The 20,182-nt window shown below is 37.9% G+C and overlaps 1 pseudogene; it reads right to left on the bottom strand.

Annotated features, from left to right (window-relative positions):
• Window positions 1–205: 205 nt before the first annotated feature.
• Window positions 206–1,031, bottom strand: LOC103260428 (annotated as a pseudogene).
• Between the last annotated feature and the right edge of the window lie 19,151 nt (window positions 1,032–20,182).

Consider the following 20,182-nt stretch of genomic DNA (forward strand, 5'->3'; position numbering starts at 1 on the left):
AGCACCCTTGGACCTGTGATGAACACCATTTGAGAGGTAATTGGCAGAGGGCTGGGTTCCAACATGGAGGTGTCTCCCTTCCACGGGACACTTAACCAGACACAAGACACAACACTTGAGGTGAAATTTCAACTAATATTAAGTCTGGGGTAGAACCTTTCTCCCCACACCAATTCCAGCTTCCAGAGACGTGGAGCTAGAACACCTACCCATTGGTCCCCTGCCCTGCTGCTCCTGGGACTGCCTGTCCTACCACCATCTCCCCTGTGAGTATCTTCAAGACCTGGCCATGAGCAATCTTGACAGGTGTGCCATTCACCATGTGTTTCTCCCGGATACCAATCCACTTGGTACCGTAGTCCACAACACCGCAGGAGGAGGAGGATGTACTCAGTGTAAAGTACGTCCCCGTTGTAGTTGACAATGCTACATCGAGCCAAGAAACTAACGTACCCCTTGGGTCTTGTGCCCACCATCTCACAGTTGATGGCCAACATCTTCCTTGGCAACTGCTGGGCTGCTAAGGAGCATTAATTCTCTGAAAGGGCTTGGGAAGAGTTCTGTGAGGCATTCTGGGCAGGGTTCTTCTGAGAGAATTTCTTCTGGGGGCCTTTCTTTTGGGAGGGGGTTGGATGGCTCTTAATCTTTGGAAGGGCACTCTGGAACTCCCCTAGGAAATCTACTTTAGCAGCAACAGAGTCAGCCTATTTTGAAGGGGCAGGGATCAGTCAAGACACTGTAGCTTTCTCGTCTAGAGACTGTTTTGACTCACCTCTGGAGGCAGCTGTCTTCCTTTTTTTGGGAAAAGAAGGGATCTTCCCAGTGCCATCCACTCTGGGAGTTTCCCCTTTCTTCAAAAGTTCTGACTGCAACTTAGGAGCCTTGCTAGGGGGCTGGTTCTTTTTATTTAGAAAAGCCTTTCCATTCCAGGAGCCCCGCTTCTTGACAAAATGTCAGTGTTTGGCATTTCCCTCTAGTGCCTTTTTGAGAGGCAGCTCCCCAAAATTCAGATTGAGGAGTAAGGCAGACATGAGGTCATCAGGTGGTGGAAGAACAGCTGGGAAGAGTGGTTTAGGGATGGAAGGATGGAGGATTCATCCCCTGCTGAATCCCATTGTCCAACATGAGGAGGTCTGTAGTACACCCTGGAGAAGAAAGTGATCCTGATAACTGAGCCCATGAGTCTGGGAGAAAAATCAGGTAAGATCGATTTCTGTAGGATTTAAAGGAGGAAAGACATCAGAGCAACCTCCCAGATAGAGGGGAAATGAAAATGAAACGTGAAATGACGGAAGCAGTACTAGAGTGCACCAGCAAGCTGGGATTCTAGCAAAGCCCATAATTCACCAGTCTTATGGTCTCAGGAAGGTCACTCCCCCTCTCTAGGTCCCAGTCTCACTTATAAATTGAAGAGGTTTGAAGACCCATGGAGCTCAAACTCTTGGTCAGTTTGGAGGTCAGAACAGTTGGAAACATCTAAGTACACTTGGGAGCAGTGAGGAGTATGGCGTGGATGACCTCTGGATTACCCTGACATCCGCAGAGCGGAACCCACAGACAGAGATGCCAATCTAGGCATCCCTTCCCTTGCCTCCAGACTGGATGAGGAAGGGACCTCCACATGTGTCTCACCCAAGTCATTGTCCCAAGTCAGGGTCTTAGACACCTGCTACCAGCGTGGACTGGGCCCGAGGTGTGCAGCAGCCCATCTCAGCAAGCACACTTTTACAGTACCCACAGCTGGGCCTTAAGATCTATTAAAAACCTCTTCCAGCTTTAAAATTTTGCAAAAACATGGTTCAATCATTTATTTCTATCTGGCATGAATTACTTTTATCCACATTATAAGGATGTTTTCTGTTCTGTACTAGGTCAATGCTTGGACCATCATAAAATCAACTATCAATTTATCTTAGATTTTTGTTTATTGCAGCAAAACTGACTTCACTTCAGCCATCACTTTCCAATGAGTCAGTGAAAAGAGTTTCACAATTAACTGTTTTGGGGAGACACTAGAAAGGGTGTACCATTGCTTTAAACTTTTCTTTTACTTTAAAGAGAGTAAATTACATTACCATAATTTTTTTTTGTTTTCTTGCCTGATTACCAAGTTTTAGAATTAAGCCTTTACAATAAAATCATTCTAAAATAAGTTTATATCTCTCTAATTTACTTTTTTTTTGAGTTGGAGTCTCACAATGTCACCCAGACTGGAGTGCAGTGGCACGCTCTTGGCTACTGCAGGATCGACCTGCTGGGCTCCAGCGATCCTTCCGCCTCAGCCTTCCAGTAGCTGGAACTACAGGCGTGTGCTACCACGTCCAGCTAATTTTTTTTATTTATTGTTGAGATGAGGTCTCGCCAAGTTGCCCAGGCAGGTCTTGAACCTGCAGGCTCAGACAATTCACTTACCTCGGCCTCCCAAAGCGAAGGGATTACAGGCTGAGCCACCGAGCCCGGCCTCTAATTTACTTTTAAATAAACTATATTTTCTAATGTAAAAAATTACAATAAAAAATAAAATAAAATAAGTTTGTCATCAGAGGTGAATTAGAAAGTAAATTTTGGGGGGGCTATACATGTAGAAATTTTAACAGCCTCCAGAACTATGGGAATCAATAAATAAACTATTAATCCTTTTGTTTGTATAACCTACAGTTTGCTACAGCATTGTTTTCTGGTCATATGATGAAAACATCATAAATGTTTTCATATTCATATGGCATATTGTGCAAAGTGGACAGAGCTTCTCATAGTCAAAATAACCAGCTCAGAGCTGGTGAGCAGCCTTGGGGTTGAGGAAATCAATATCTAGCTTCCCCAGTACCTCATTCACAGCAAAATGGCTGATAAGCTCTGATGTATTTTCTGCTCTCATAGAATAAAAAACATGTCTGTTGTTTGGACAGCAGACTTCTCAACAAATCTTTCAAAAAGAAATTCATTCATCCAGAAATTCTCATTTTGAGGCCAGCACAGTTTAGTGGTATCCCCAAGCAGAGATTCACTCATAAGTTATGAGAGCTTCAGGGAAATATGACATTAAATGCAGAAATAGAATACCACTGTAGAGATTCATAGCTCTATTACCAAAACTACATGAATCAGGAGAAGTTTATTCCAAGTAAACAAGTTACTTGTATAAGTTACAAATGTATGACTAATCACAAAATATATGGCTAATCCCCAAATGATTTTAATATACTCTGCAGTATTTATAAACAATGACAAGCTCTAGCAGCGACCCAATAAAAGCTGAGTTAATCGCTTTTTTTTTTTTTTTTTTGAGTCAATGTCTCACTCTGTCACCCAGATGACAGAGGCAAGTCTGGTCATAGCCACTGCAACCTTGACCTGCTGGGCTCAGGCGATCCTTCTGCCTCAGCCTTCCAAGTAGCTGGAATTACACTGGCTAATTTTTAAATTTATTGTAGAGATGAGGTCTCACCAAATTGCCCAGGCTGGTCTCGAACCCCTGGGCTCAGGCAGTTCTCTTGCCTCGGCCTCCCAAAGTGCTGGGATTACAGGCGTGAGCCACCGTGCCTGGCCAGAGTTAATAATCTTGATATAGAAAACAAAGTCATTAATGTTGTGATGTTTTCAAAGTGATATTTCTCATACAAGGTTAGCAATGGAATTAGAACTGTTCATACAGCTGTGTACAGTGTGGACACAAAACTTTTAGTTTTGAAAAACATAAAAACCCAAAGTCATCTAGTCTTATTCCCTGTAATCAATCTATGATGTAACCCATTCTGGCTGACAGATTCGGATTCAATGTCTAAGATTACTTAAATGAACAGATTTGACAACTTTTAGAAACAACAATTGATTAGTATCCTAGAACTCCTATCTATTCTGTTGATGGTAGCCATTCTTGGTGTAAATAATAATAATTTTAAAATGTGTTTGTGTTTGTGGAGGCACATTGCTTTACCTGGCCTGCATGGTAGCATTCTTACATGGAAGGAAACTCACCAGTGGGAGTCCTCCCTAAAACAGACTCAGATTTGAAGTGTATTGTGCATACACTTGGGACAAAATCTTTACAAGAGGAGAAAAATGCATAATTGAGTGGGGAGGAAAGTTGAATTTTCATACTGGTTCTAAGGTTCCTCAGTTGACTCAACATGAAGCTCTGGAGCTAGAAAGGTGCTTCAGCATGGCCAGTCATTGGGCACAGAGGACCAAGCCTTTATACTGACTTGCTAAATAGTCATTGAATATGAACCATTGAATGACCTGGAAGGGTATGACCTTGGGCCAGGCAGCTGTCTTCAGCTGAGTAATTCCTGATGGGGCTAGCAGCTGATGTCTGCTGGCATCATCCCCAGCAACTGAAGTAAAAAAAAATTTTAAATTACACTAAGTTTTAGAAAGGGAAAATCTGGGCACCATATTGCAACATCTACTATAAAAACCCCAAAGGAAGTGAGTAGTTTGAGTCAACAAAGACTACTACAAGGGTCTCCAGACTGGTCCTTGCCTTTGGTCTCTTCTCACCCTCTTTCAATTCCTTTGCCACACGGAAGCCAGTGTGTTCCTCTTAAGAGCACACTTACTTTAAAAGTTCAATGGTTTTCTATGGTCTTAAGAATACATTTAAAACATGAATATAAGTCACAAGATCCTGGCTGAACTCTACCTTGCTTACTTCTCTAGGCTCTTTTTCTCATCTTTATAATTTTACTCTTTAAACTCAGGGCATTCTGAATTGCTTAAAGTCCCACAAACAAATTGCTATCTTCCTCTCATCTAGGTCGTTGTGCGTGCTATTTTCCCTGTGTATGTTAAAACAGCATCCTCTCCTCTTTTCACCATTCTCTTTCCTACTTATCCCACAGGTAAACAAAGTCTTGTGTTTGACTCACTTCTCACAGTCCACTTTCTCTTTTTAAGTTTCATTTTCTCCAAGAAGCCTTTCTCGATCTTCCAATCCTAACTTTTGCTCTGATAACACTTATGAAAATCTACCATATGGCAATTGACTGCTTACTTTACCTACACTATCTTGCATCCTGAGGACCATCAGTGAAATTGCTATTATTATCAACATTTTACATAAGAGTAAAGTAAGGGGTTAAGTAACATGCTCAAGTTCACAGAGCTTGTGATGCGTGAAGCCCAGTTTTGAACTTGTCCCCTTTTCTTATTATACTCTCACTGGAACACTAAGAATGAATTTGAACAATTGCAAGTCACCAGCAATGAATTCCTCCTGCTCTCAAGGAGACAACAAGGTGGTTCAACTTACAGTGAAATGGTTATGAATTGAGATCTGAGCTTCTACCCTTAGCCCGCCTTATATTTGCTATGCCTTTGAGCAAGTTGGTTACCTCTCAGCTATAAAAAGGAATAACACATATATCCATTACCTAGGAATATTTTAAATAATAAAACATATATTTCATGCCAAATACTTAGCATTAGGCCTGGCCTCACTCTAATGATCAGCAAATAACTTTTTCTTATTATTAAAATTAGCATTATGAGATGATTGGTTCACATAATCCCCAGAAATCTATCTAAATATGGAGATACCCAAGTCTATGTAACAAGCATTACACACTCAAATATGTATATGGGGACAAGACAAGGTCAATGTGTAAAGCTGGTCATGTATTTGACAAGTAGAAGTGGTGAGGACTACAGCTGTAGAACACTTGCATTCTCTAAATAAGGTACAACTTCTTCGTGACAGTCAATGGTAATAAAGGCCCTGTGTTGCTGGATCTTCTGAATTATGTTGAGCTAAGAATAATATCTAGATTTTTATGAGAATGTTTTTCATTTAAAAGTGTTGAAGACTAATGAAAGTTTTTAAGAAAGACTGTTTTTGTATTTTCTTAAGTGTGAGACACTTAAAACTCAGATTTAGCCCCTGGTCCACCAGTATATTATTCATTAGACTTAGTTTGTTCAAGTTTATGCCATCATCTTTCATTCACCAAATATTTGCTGAACTGCGACTGTGTGTGAGACCCTGTACTAGGAGGAGGGATACAACGGTCTTCAAGAAAGATGAAGTTTTTATGCTCTTAAACCTTGCTTTATAACATGTGTGTGTCTCATAGTAGTTTGTGTGCATGGGGAAAAGGGAGAGGTGTGTCCTGTTAGTATTGCATTTTCATGAAGTCATAAAATAAATAATTTGTAGGGCAGAAACTCATATTATAATAATTCTCTCTCTTGTCTTGTTGAGTCCTAATGTAAAATTCTTCCACAGCTAATATTATTCCATACCTCCCAACATTTAAAATTTCATAATGTATGTTTTTTTAAAATCTGTGATTCCAAAGAAGAGTTTATCATCTCCAATGTCTGGGGGTACAAATAAGGAAATGATTTTGAATCATTTTTAGTTGATGTAAGAAATTTATACCATCATTTTTGTGTAGAGCCTACAGAAATTGAAGTGTTTTTTTTGATGAATGGTCTAGAAGAAAGAAAGGGCAATAAAATCTGCTGCTGCAAACACAAAAAATTATGAAAGTTTAATGGATTATATCATATATGGAAAAATAACAAGTATTAAAAAGTATAGCTCAGACCCACACAAATATAGTCAATTGATTTTTGACAAAGGCACAAAGTCAATTCAATCAAGAAAGGATATCATTTTAACAAATGGTGTTGGAACAATTGGATGTCCACATGCAGAAAACTATGTTGAGACCCAGACTTTATACCTTATGTAAAAATGAACTCAAATTGGATCCCAGACCTAAATAAAAAATCTATAAAATCTATAAAATTTCTAGAAAAAAATAGGAGAAAGGCACAAAGGCAATTTTGCTTGGTGATAAGTTTTTAGATATAATTCCTGAAAGATAATCTTTTAAAGAAAAAAATAAAAAGGTAGGTTGCACTGTATTTGTTTCCTAGGCCTGCCATAACAAAGTACCACAAGCCAAGTGGCTTAAAGTATAGCAATTCTCTCACATTTTTGGTGCCTCACAGTCCAAAATCAAGGCGTCTGCAAACCCATGCTCGCTCTGAAGGTGCTAGCAAGGCATCCTTCCTTGCCTCTTCCTAGCTTCTGGTGGCGTCTTGGCACTCTGATAGTTTTGGCTTAGAGCTATGTCACTGCATTCTCTGCCTCCATGGTCACAAAGACTTTTTCCTTGTCTGTTCATGTTCAAATCTCACTCTCCATTCTCTCGTAAAGATGCCAGTCATTAGAATTAGGACTCAGCTTAATCCTGTATGACTTTATCTCAACTTGACCACATCTGCAAAGATCTTATGTCCAAATAAGGTCACATTCACAGATACTGGGATCAAAGCAATTCACAGCATGGCCTGTATTAAAATTTTAAAATTCTACTCTGTGATAGACACTGTTAAAAGAATAAAAAGACAAGTCTCAGACTTGAGAAAAATGTTAACAAAATATATATTTGGTAAAATATTTGTGTCCAAATATACAAAGAACTTTTAAATTCAACAATAATAAAACAAACAACCCAATTAAAAAATGGTAAAAAAAAAAGTCTCTCCAAGAAAGATATACAGATGCCAAGTCAGTATACAGATATTCAACATCATTTATCATTTATCATTAGATAAATGATGTTGAACATCATTTATCATTTATCATTAGATAAATTCAAATTAAAACAGTGATGAGATACTACTACACTATATTATAATGGCAAAAATTTTTGTTAAAAAGTTCTACAAGGCCGGACTCAGTGGCTTAGCCTGTATCCCAACAGTTTGGGAGGCCGAGGCGAGTGGATTGTCTGAGCCTGTGGGTTCGAGACCAGCCTGGGCAATTTGGTGAAACCTTGTCTCTACAATAAATCAGAAATTACCAGGCATGGTAGCGCACGCCTGTAGTTTCGGTTACTTGAAAGGCTGAGGCGGAAAGATCACTGGAGCCCAGCAGGTTGAGGCTGTGGTGGCTGGGAGCGTGCCATTGCACTCCTGTCTGCGCGATAGAGTGAGACTCAAAAAATAAAATAATAATGATAATAATAATAATAAAAAGCCTGACAGTATCACTGTTGGTGAAGATGTGGAGCAGGAGGAATTTTCATTCACTGCTGATGAGAAAGCAAAATGACTGTCACTCTAGAAGGCAATTTGTCAGTTTCTTACAAAACTAAACATCGTCTTATGACATGTTTTAGGAATAGTGTTCCTAGGTGTTTACCCAACTAATCTGAAAATTAATGTCCACAAAGAAAGCTGCACGAAAATAATTATAGTAGCTTTATTAATAATTACCAAAAACTGGAAGTAACCGAGATGTCAATAAAGAGGTGAATCAATAAACAAACTGTGCTGTACCTATATACTAGACTATTCTTTAACAATGAAGAAAAATGAATCATCAAGTAATGCAAGGATATGGGTGAATCTTAAATGCTAAGTGCCAGAAGACAACCTTGAAGGCTACCTACTGTATGCTTTCATTTTTATGACATTCTGGAAAAGACAAAATGATAGGGACGGTAATAAGAGCAATGATTGTCAGGCATTTAGGGGCGGAAAGTGAGTACAGGAGATTTTTTTTCAGGCAGAGAAACTATTCCATATGATCCTATTTTAGTGGATACATGACTCTAAACAATTGTCAACATCTGTGGAAGTTTACAGCAAGCAAAAAAAGTGAGTCTTGATGTATGCACATTAAAAAATTACTTAAGAGGTTTGAGGAGCACAAGATAGAGTACAAACTGTGACAAAAGAATTTGGCTGTATTATAATGCATGAAACAACCTGGCTGGAGGGAGTCCTGAGGAAAGGTGCCGACCAAAGTAATTTTGTAAATAAATAGAGTCTTAAGACTATAGGCAAAAGTACTTGTACAAAAGTATTGTGCTTAGTTGATAAAGATTTTGTCTGTGAGGCATGTGTTAACAGTTGTGATACAGCTATCATATAAAAGAGAAGGAACAATTGAATGAATGGACGGCAAATGGTGTTTCTCATTGTTAGAGTGAGAAGTTGTAGACAAGCAAGGGGAGAAGGCAAGAATAATCCATGTGATAACTGATTAGAGCTGGAGGTCTCAGTATGAACTCATGTTCGGATTAACATAGTATGGATGAATATTTTATATTTATAGATATGTGTATGCATATGTTAGCCCGCACATACACATTTATTTTCTCGCTCTGTTAGTTAAGATACCCAGGAGCAGTAGGCATACCTAACATGTAGATATTCGTTTTCAGCACCAATTTGATTAAAATGAGCCAGGACTCTTTGCAGAAATGATGGATTCCAGGAGAAAGCAAAATCCACCCATGATTTTGCTTTCTGTAGTTTCCTTTACTCATGGTCAACTGCAGTAAAAAAGATGAAATGGAAAATTCCAGAAAGATACAATATAAACCTGGGGCATCTTGGAGTGACAGCATTTAAGGAATTATTCAAAAACAAAAACAAAACATGATGTTGGCATGTCAAAAGGACATAGTAGTCAACTGAAAGAGCTCTCAATGATCAAAACTGGAACCATTTGATCCACAAAGTAAAGTAGGATTATGAAATAAAGTTGAATTATAACCAAAAGTATAAAATAATAGAAATGAGTCTATATTAATTTAAATAAATGATTGAGTAAATAAATAATTAAGGGTGAATAGTCAAATTTCACATACCTAACTTTTCTCCAAGAGTGTGATTCTTGTAATAACCATCTTCCAAAGAGTGTAGTGTGAACAAGAGGGCAAAAGAGTACATTTACAGCCCAGACAAGAAAACCTAATACTACCTCAGCCACGAAATCAAGGTTAACATCCATAGTGAGGAACCATATTGATAGTGTATACCCTTGACATGATGTGGCAAGAAAGAATTCCTCTGTGGTCTTTCTCTCCAAATCCACAACCCCAGTCTTATCATGACATAAAGTCAGAGAAATCCCAACATTCTCCAAAATACCTGACTTTTCAAAACTGTCAAGGTCATCAAAAATAAGAAAGTCCAAGAAATAGTTATAGCTAAGATAAACATAAGACATGATGACTAAATGGAATGTGGTATCCTGGATGGGATTTGGGAATAGAAGAAGGACACTAGGTACAACTTGGAAAATCTGGATTAGTATGGACTTCAGTTAACAGTAATGTATCAGTATTGGTTCATTAAATTGTATCAAAGTGTCACGCTGATGTAAGATGTTAGTAATAAAGGAAATGTCATATAATATGTGACAACTCTCTTTGCAACTTTTATGTAAATCCAAATCTACAGTATCCCTCACCTCCATCCACAGTTTTATTTTCTGCAGTTTCTTTTACACACGATCAACTGGGGTCCAAAAGAGTAAATGGAAAATTCCAGAAACAAGCAATTTTTAAGTTTTAAATTGCACACTGTTCTGTAATAAAATCTCACTCCATCCTGCCCAGAATGTGTCCAGTGCATCTATGCATTAATCACTTAGTAAACCATCTTGGTTACCAGATCAACAGATTACAAGGGGAAGGAAGAAAAGAGTACAATAATAGTACAATAACATATTTAGAGAGAGAGAGAAACAAACATATATAGAGACCACATTCACATAATTTTTATTACAGTATATTGTTTATAATTTTTCTATTTTATTATTAGTTATTAATATCTTACCATGCCCAATTAATAAATTAAACTTTATCATATGTGTGTAAATATAGGAAAAAAACAAGGTATGTATAGGGTTCAGTTCTGCCTGAAGTTTGAGCATCTACTGGATGTCTTGGAACAAAGCACTTATGGATAAGGGGAAACTAATATAAAAAAAAGTGTGTTAATTTTTAGAAATGGAATTCAAACATACTTATAGAATAATACAACTTAAATGTAAGAAAAGGAAACTCTGTGTTGGCAATCTGATCCCACTTTTCTTGTTCATTTTCAATTAGAAACCAATGCCTAGTGATTTAGAGCACAGAAAGATTTGTAATGAAAAGGAGTGCTTTTTGAAAGGTATGATGAGAGAAGGATTAAGAGTGTGGGCTGAGTGAGATGATTGGAGCCTGAGTTTTACTCTGACTCAATATGACTGGGGAAATTACATGTTATCTCTGAGCCTCAGTCTTCATATCTGTCATTGGGGTTACTGATAGCATCTACCTCACGAAATCATCATACTGACCTCATGAAATAACATATATAAAGTGCTCAGCATAATTCATACTGGTGTTCAGTACATCCTGAATAAATGGTGGCTGCTATGAATTTGGTGAAGGGCAGTAAAGCTGCATAGTGATCAGGAGTGTGGGTACTACAGACAATCTGGTTCTGAGCCCAGTTCCACCCTTTCCTAATATTATAAAACCTTGGCCCTGTTTCTAGTGTTTCTGTGCTTCAGTTTCCTACTGTACAGTAGTGCTTAACAACAGTGCCTTCCTCAGTGGGTTGGGTGGGGATTAATTAGCAGATGTAAATCACTTAGAAAAGTGCCTGGCGTGTGGCAGCAGATACAGCTGTATGAATTTTGATTATTAAAGGGGAGCCTGTGTCGAAATACCTCAAACTGAATGGCTAACTGGCTTTGCTAGAACTGGGACGTCATATCACATCTGTTTGGAAATCTGTGTGCTCAAAGCTGGAAATACAGCAATCAGTAAGAAATAAAACGTCCTTATCTTCCTGCAACTTGGCAGTCAAGAAGATCTGCAGAGTGAAGCCATTTTCAGATATTTCCTGGCATTTACTTAACACTGTCATAGACATATATATATATACCTTTACCAGAGATTCAGATATCTGCCATTTGAAGGATGGTCTGCCGTTCAACCTCCTTACAAGGCCTTCAGAGAAAAAACTTGAGTGCTAGTGCCAGCTTAGTTCCCCATGGTGATGCCATCTTCTAATTCTGCCTTAGACTGTTAGTATAAATGTTGGGATGCGCTATCTATGTTTTGTCCTCTGGTTCCTTAGGACAGGGAAGGAGACAAGAAGTTGATATATATTAACAGAATCATAAAGGCCACAGATCTTGATTGTACAGACTCAGGTTTAAGTCCCATTACTGACCCACTACTAATCGCTTGACCCTTGGAAAGAATTCTGCACCCCAGTTTTCTTCATACCCACTTCAAAGAGTTGTGTGGATGAAGTGGGATCAATACAAGTGAAGTGCATTGCACAGTGCCTGGAACATAACAGGCTTTAATTTAAATCGATGTTCATTATTTAAATATTAATAATAAATATATCAAATATATTCTTTACATCCTAAAATGAATTATCCTAAGGACTTAGTCACAAATCTCTTTTGGAATTTTGAAGAGTTTAGATAAAATCTCGATTCTTAGTTCAGAAAACTGCCTGAAGTACAAAGTGATTTCAGCATAATCCAAACCAACTACTTTCATATTTACTTGGTTGAGGCCAGGTTAAGGTTGAGGACAGAAAAAAGAGCAGGAAACTGAGTTGTAAAGAGCTGAGTCTTAGAATAAGAGTCTTAGAATAAGCTCCACTACTGATTCGTTGTATTCATTAGGGCAAGTCATTCAACCTATTGAATTTTTCCCTAAACTTGCAAAATGGGGTTCCTTCTCCCATCTTCAGGGTATGATTTTATTAGATTTCACCATATAGAGGCTCTTACTTTAAATAAAATAATAAGAAGCAACAAAAAAATTCAAATTCTTAAATTTGTCATTGTCTCTTGCCTCCTTATATGTGTCACTTAGCGTCTGTTGCCCAGATGAGGTTGATGCACTTTAATGTACAGAACACAGTTATGGCAAAAACTCTTTTCCACTATTCTATTTTGAGATTTGCTTATTATTTGTCAGTGTACAGAGCATGTTTTAAAATATCTAAAATGATTTAGCTCATATTATCCCTATTGAAATAGACTGTTAAAAAAAGTAATGTTTCTTCCTACTTTTGTTGCAGACCCTAGCTTTATATTCATGAGGATGTAGTGGCATTTTATGTGCATTAATCCTCAGAATGAACATATAAGGAAGATACTACTATTATGCCCATTCTATAGATGAGCAATATGTTTAGAGTGATTAATAGCTTTCTAAATTCAAATGCCTAGAAAATGGTAAACTGAATTTTAAATCAAGATCTCTTTGACTGTAGCACTTTTACTTTTAGCTACTGGGTTTCTGGAGACTCTGGAAATTAGGAAAGACAGTGAAACAACCACCACCTCCTCCCCAAATATATGTAAAAAATTAAAAACAAAAAGTGGTCTTATATAAGAGCCTTCTGAATGTAATGATGGTTTTTAGCTGAACATACATAATTAATTTCCTATCAAATCAATTTAACATCTAAATAATGCAGCACCATCTAATGGGTTCTCTGCTGGCCAAACATTAAGAGATATATTGCCCCATATACTCATCATAAAGAATGAAGATGAACAACTTGCCTGGTTACATAACATTGTTGTACAACATAAATAAAAGAATCTCTCATTTTGGCAATTGTTTTGTACTGTTCTAAGTTTTGCTAAATCAGACTTCCTTCTAATCTAACAGATGCCAGCAGTTTAAAAGCAGTTCAAGAATCCTTATTTATATCTGATGTTCGGCTTTGAATAAAATGGGCCAGAAAATACAGAGGGAGAGGGGAGAAAAAAGCATAACTTAAAAATGGAATTTATTTCCAGCCTTCTAAACACAGATTTCCAATAAACATCCACTTAGAGAACCATTTCATTAAACTAACTGCAGCCGAAAACAAGTTCCCTGATGTTTCTTTGAGCATTTTATTTTCTAAAATGAATCATTACTTTCTATGTTTTGGCTTGACAATCTTTTCCCCCCAATTGTGTAATTTTCCATTTGTCACTCAAATTGCTTATATTTCTGAAGAATTGTTCCAAGACATTTATGCTTTGGAATGAGACTGTTAACATGGTGGCCTGAGTTTGGAGAAGCTCCCAAACCACTAAAGTGCATTGCTTTGTCTTTTAAAAAACCGGAGAGGGTCTTGACTTCCTCATTCCAATTAAAGTTTAGCAGCCCCTCAGGGCTGATTTTAGGGGTGGCCGAAATGAACCGGTAATGAACAAGATGGATGACTGTGGCCTTAAGAGGAGGCAAGAGAAATAAAAGTCAGAGTTGTTTGAAGCGTTCTTCCATCTGTGGTTTCCTAGAGTCCAGGTATTTGGAAACCCATTCTTAACCATCCCACCCCTAAACGTAAGGATGAACCTTTACTGATGGGAAATTAATGGAAAATGAAGAAAATTGAAGCAAGGTATCGGAGGAAATATTCTCAGTATACAAACTCCATGTATGCAAATGACAGTTAATAACTCTCTTAAAAGTCCATCATCCCAGGACAGCTTAGCTAAACAAACAAAACTCCAAGAAAAGATTTACACAATTTACTAAAAGTAGTTATATTTCACACCTGATACTGATAAACACAGAAGATTATGTTATCAAGAAACTCTCAGTGTAGTAGCTACATTTTCATTCTACCATTCAAAATGTGAGATACAATAATGATAACTACAATAATAAAACCCTAGAGTAATTTTGAACCTTTACTACATGCTTGGTATGGTGCTAAATAATCAAAGTAAATGCAACCATTTCCGCTTCAAGGCCGTCACAAAAATGAGTATTATTATCAATAGCACAAATAGCTAACATTTGTAGATGTCTTACCTTAAAGCAGACAATATACTAAACACATTGTATAATTTTATCATTTGATCTTCACAAGTAGTTTTGTGTATCAATATTAAAAGACTATTCTTATTACTGAGGATAAGAGCCACGTTTATTTCATGCCTCTGTGACTCCTGCACTTAATTTCTGCTATGTCTAATCTTCATTACAAATCTACAAGGTAAATATCATTACACTTATTTTAGAAATTAGAAAATTTAGGTTTAGAGAGGTTAAACAGCTATTCTAACATGACACATTAAATTGATTTAAAATATTAGTAGCTATTATTTATTGAGGACCCAAGTTAGTATTTTAACCCAAATCTGTATAATTGTAACTTGTATGCACATTCTACTGTATTGATTTGCTGTTTCTTGCTTGAAGTTTAAAAGCTATGATTGCTAAGTCACTGGATTTTCACTGAAGGAACACATAAGCAAACTCTCCATCTGTGAGGATGGACGTGTGATCTCTGCTCCTTCTGTGTGCGAACACTAAAACATTTGTGGGTCCCCACAATCTGTTTCCTTTGAAGGTGTTGTCATTACTGCCTTATTTCATGGTAGGTACAGCAAAATAAGCTGCCAGTATTGACCCAGGCAGATAATGAGCTTTATTTTAGTGCCACAAGGTCAATTATTAACAGGGCAGAGGTTCTAGCATGCACTGTTTAAATTGGCTGTGAACAGAAATGAACAATAATCGCTAAAAGGTAGGAGACATCTATTTCTGACGACCCACTATATGTCTACAGAACCACCCTCTCTAAGAGACATGCCTCCCCATTTACAGAGCACACGAGTTTTGGTAGAGAAGGCTGCTTCACTTCAGGTTCGGGAGGTAGACAGTTGATTTAGTTCTAATGAATAAGACTATCACATCTCTGTGACTACTGATGTATTCTGGGTTGGACATTTGGATCTATCTGAAGGCCATGAATCATTGAATGACTGAGAAAAAGGTGTGCTTTTCTAATCCTAAAGTGCTGATTGCCAGTTTTGACACTCTTTGGAGAAAGTCTGAGAATGGAGCCAATGAAGAAGATTGCAGTATGGAGAGATGGAGTGAGGATTCTGACTTTATCATGTGAGCATGAGTACCGCTGGTCCTAAAGTAAATACCCCACGGTTTTTCCATTATGTGAAAACACGTATTTCCTCCCTCCGACCCCAAGCCAATTTGAGGTTGCTGTCATTTGCAACTAAAATCATTTCTAGTAATCCAGCAAATCAACAAAAATATATAGAAAAATGTACCAATTATTTGTTTTCATGAATCAAACTGAGCCTCACTATTAAGAGCTTCTATAAAAAAAGTCAAGTTCTAGAAAATACACCTCTGTTCTGTCTTTTCCCATCTATAGAGAAAAGTAGATTAAAATACAAACATTTCCTGACTGCCAATACACATACGCACACATGCATATGTATGTAAATAAACTGTCATCCACAGTTGCATGATTTTTCAGTTAATGCACACCATACATCACCACTCTGTTTAAATCTACGACTGAGAATGTATTTTCTTCTTAACAACATGAGCAAAGAAATTATTTCCAGTTGCATTTTTACAAATTGCTCTCAATTGTGACATTTATCTTCTCTCTCAATCAAGTGTAATTTACCAGAAAAATTGTAGAATGTTTCTGTATTTGAAATGTGTGAAGTTTTTATAACAATTCCCTCCCCTTCAAGTTTCCCTACTACATAGAGGTGGAGCCAGCGTGGTTCAAACAAACCCTTCAAGGCATAATGGCTCCCCTGAACCCCGTCTGCCACTGAAATAAGACAGCCAATGGCTAAGAAGTTTCACTGGTTTGGTTCACAGAGAATCAATCCAAATGGCTTGAAAGTTTGAGATTTTGTCTGATTTCAGGTATCTTAATGAAAAACGTGTGTTGATAAAAGATGAGTCAATCATTCATTCAGTGACTGGGATACAAGAGGGCAATAACGTGAGCTCTATTGCTCTGGTCCAACGGGACCTTGGGCCCCTAATCTAGCAGTTGCCAAATCTTGGGCTGTAGATCAATGGAAAAACACAATGAAGTTTTCACCATGCCATGGAAAAATAAGACAAATCAATGTTGAATAGTGAGGTTATTTTTCTCTAAAGCGAATTTGTTCCACTAAAAAAAAAAAAATCGGCCTTTAATTCAAGTATGTCCTTCCAATTTTTTGCTTTGAAATGTTTTTTCTTTTGTAATATAGTGGTGATATTAAATGATTGTTTTTAAAAATGATTTAATTTAAAAAACTAAAAATTGGCAACCTCTTGTTTCTTAAATTTTTATTGGTCTGGCAATTAATCACTGTTCTTGGCAATGATTATAATGTTAATTTTAGGCACTGGTATTTTTGAAATGCTGACCGTGTGCCCAGCCCTATGCTAAATGATTTGTGTATTTAATCCTCACCTCGGCACTGATGCATAGACAGTATTATTACTTCCAATTTGCAGGTGAGGAAACAGAAGCCTATAGAGGCCAAGGAGCTTGCCTAAGATCACACTGTCATAAAGTGGAAGAACTCAAATTTCCTGAATAAAAGGGTGTCTTCAGAACTTCATCGCTACCTATCATTCAGAATGTGAATCTGCTAGATCAGGTATGAAGATGTTGACATCTTTTTGAGCCAACTTAGAAAAAGAATCCTGAGAATGATTGCTGCTAGACATCGAAATGAGAATGGGAGAAAGAATTTATTGGCATCCTATTCTGGGAGGCTTCAGACGTGAATGCATAGACTGAAAGAATTCGAAAGAGTTGCAGAAACTGAGAACTTCTTTTTTTATACTGTGAGTAAAAGAATGGTAACTTAATAAGTGTTCTGGGTAATTTAAATAGTAGGTTCTCCTTCCTGTACACTTCCTACTATGCTATGCTGCTGCAGTATTTTTTTTTAATCAGGATGAGAGGGAACAGGGTCATCTCTACTCATATTTTCTCTTATTCTTCAGAATAATTCTTTTTGAATGTATTTCTTCAACTCCAGAAGATCTTTTAACCTCTTGTTTTTCTTACCACTCTAGGACAAATACCCCAGAAAGGCAAGAGCACTAAGTACCACAGAAAAGACTTTGTCTTATTATTGATAAGAGTAAGACAGAGTCAATCTAGGTAGGGCTAAAATAGCCAGAATATAACCAAAGGTAGTGGAGAGAGTCTAAAGTGGCTCCTACCCCCCACCCCCATGTAATGGTGCTTGCCAAAATGATCATTAGGGAAGAGTTCTGCTTTATACCTTTATCTTACCTTCAAGTGACTCCTTCATATGCTATGAAGAGTTTATCTCTGGACATTCCTGCTAATGATAGCACCTGACATGTTCTGAATGCTACTATGTGTGTAGAAATTGCCAGATTATGTACATCCACACATGTACTTTATATCTGCTCATTTAACTCCACTTAGGAGGTGTCAATGCAGAGTTGAGGATAATGATACACAGAGAGGTTAGGTAACTCACTCAAAGTCATTATATTGTAAGTGATAGAACCAGAATTAACTAACCCACACTCAACCTCTCCAATATACAATGATTTCTTCTGCCTCGCCCAAGGAAAAATCTTATTTTTTCATTCTTGGGTCACCTGCGCCCCCTTCTTCCTCTGGCGAATGCCTACACCCTCTTTTGAATGGGACTTAAGGCTTCCTTCTTCCAGACATGCTTTGCAGACTCTACTCTGTTTCACACTCTCCTTTGCAGCTTGTTGTACAGTTGTAATTAATTACTAATGAAGGTTTTGGTATATGATCCTGTGTTGTATGCCTATGTTCCAACCCCATTCCCCATGGTCCACGAGGACAAAGCTATGTCCTTCTATATCTTCAGTGCTTTTCACAGTGTCCGGCATGGAGTAAGTGCTTAGTTAATGTTTATTGGCTTTTATGGGATGAACTGTGTCCTTCAGAAATTCACATGTTGAAGTCCTAACTCCTAGTACCTTGGAAGTGACTTTATTTGGAGATAGTGCCTTTAGATAGGTGATTAAGGTGAAATGAGGTTATATGAGTGGGGCCTAATCCAATATAACTAATATTCTTGTAAGAGAAGATTAGAACACAGGTAAAAAATAGACAGAGGGACAGCCACATGAGAACACAGGAGAAGGTAACCATCTGCAAGCCAAGGAGAGAGACCCCAGACAAAACCAAATCTGACACCTTGATCTCAGACATCCAGCTTCCAGAACTATGAGGAAATGCATTTCTGTTATTTAAGCCACCCAGCCTATTGTAGTTTGTTAAGTCAGCCCTAGCAAACTAAAGCATTGGATCATCCATTGATCATTCACTCTGCCAAACTGGTCTTTCTTCAACTCTGAGTTCTACTACTTTCTACGTGTCAAACTACAACTTCCTCTTTACTGCACTATATCTACCAGGTTTTGTTTATTTTTGTCTCTTCTTTACTTAAAGTAATTGATAGACTAGAACATATATGCAAATACATTTTATTTTCTTTATGAGCATTATTTATTACTTCCAGAAGGCTGATTACACTGATGTAAGCTTCCCTGCCAAGGTACCCACTTTTCAACCTCTAAGTCTATGCCTGTCCCAAACATCCATATAATCCTTTTGAATATTTGGAATGGAAGCTGCTGGTAAGCAAATGAGAAGACTTCTCCCAGCTGCCTCAGGGTCCATAAATTCAAGTGAGCTCATTATTTTCTCTTCAGATACATAATGTCGCTGTAGAAAATTATCATTTAATCAGCAGTAATGACTCTCATATTTCTGCTGCGCTGCTTGTTAATCTGCCTGCTTATAAAGAGATAGTCTTTAGCAATGCAAATACAATCCCAGCTTAGAAACAGAGCTATGGAGAAAGAAGGGATCACACCCCTTTCTTCTATTGTCATAACTATGCCCTTCAATAGTCACAGAAGCAAAACAATAATTGTACTTGTTCTGATGAACTAAGTTGGATTTTCCAGGGAAGGTGGTCAAATACAGAGAATGATTCATTTGAATTTGATGATCTCATAAAGTACCCAAACGCTTGCATCCCTTGGCTTATGTCAACTGTCACACACTTCATCAGAAGCATCCTGCGAGGCCCTTTCTCTCCTTCTTCATGCTGTACCCCATCCCTCTTGCTCACCACGTTCTATTCACTCCAGTCTTCTTCTAACTCCTTGAAAACATCAAGCCCCTTCCCACCTCAGCGCCTCTGTACGTACGTACTGTAGCCTCTGCCTGGAACTGCACTTTCCACGCTGTCTGACAACTCCAGCCACCTTCTGGAGGTAGCTTTCCGTGAATTCTCCATGACACAATAGGTCCTAAATGAGTCCCATATTAGTTCCCAAAGTATGGATGGTATTTTTTCTGCGCCCTAGTCACAGTGACAGTCAATGATGTTCATAATCGATAAGGTGTTAGCTCTGTCTCTAATAATTGGAAAAGCCGAAACCCAGGGCATTTTTTCAGACTGTCAGTCACACACATGTATCCAGAGGGTGCTGTAAAGTACGTCTGTCTTTCTTCCCCTTTGAGTGGCTTATGAGTCACACTCAGTTTTCCTTTCTGCCCTTCATTCCTCCTCTCCTCCCTGGAAACATGACCACGGCTCCATCATCAC

Source organism: Carlito syrichta, unplaced genomic scaffold (assembly GCF_000164805.1).
Source record: "Carlito syrichta isolate Samal-C Ts95f unplaced genomic scaffold, Tarsius_syrichta-2.0.1 Scaffold303204, whole genome shotgun sequence".
In the NCBI taxonomy this organism is placed as follows: domain Eukaryota; kingdom Metazoa; phylum Chordata; class Mammalia; order Primates; family Tarsiidae; genus Carlito; species Carlito syrichta.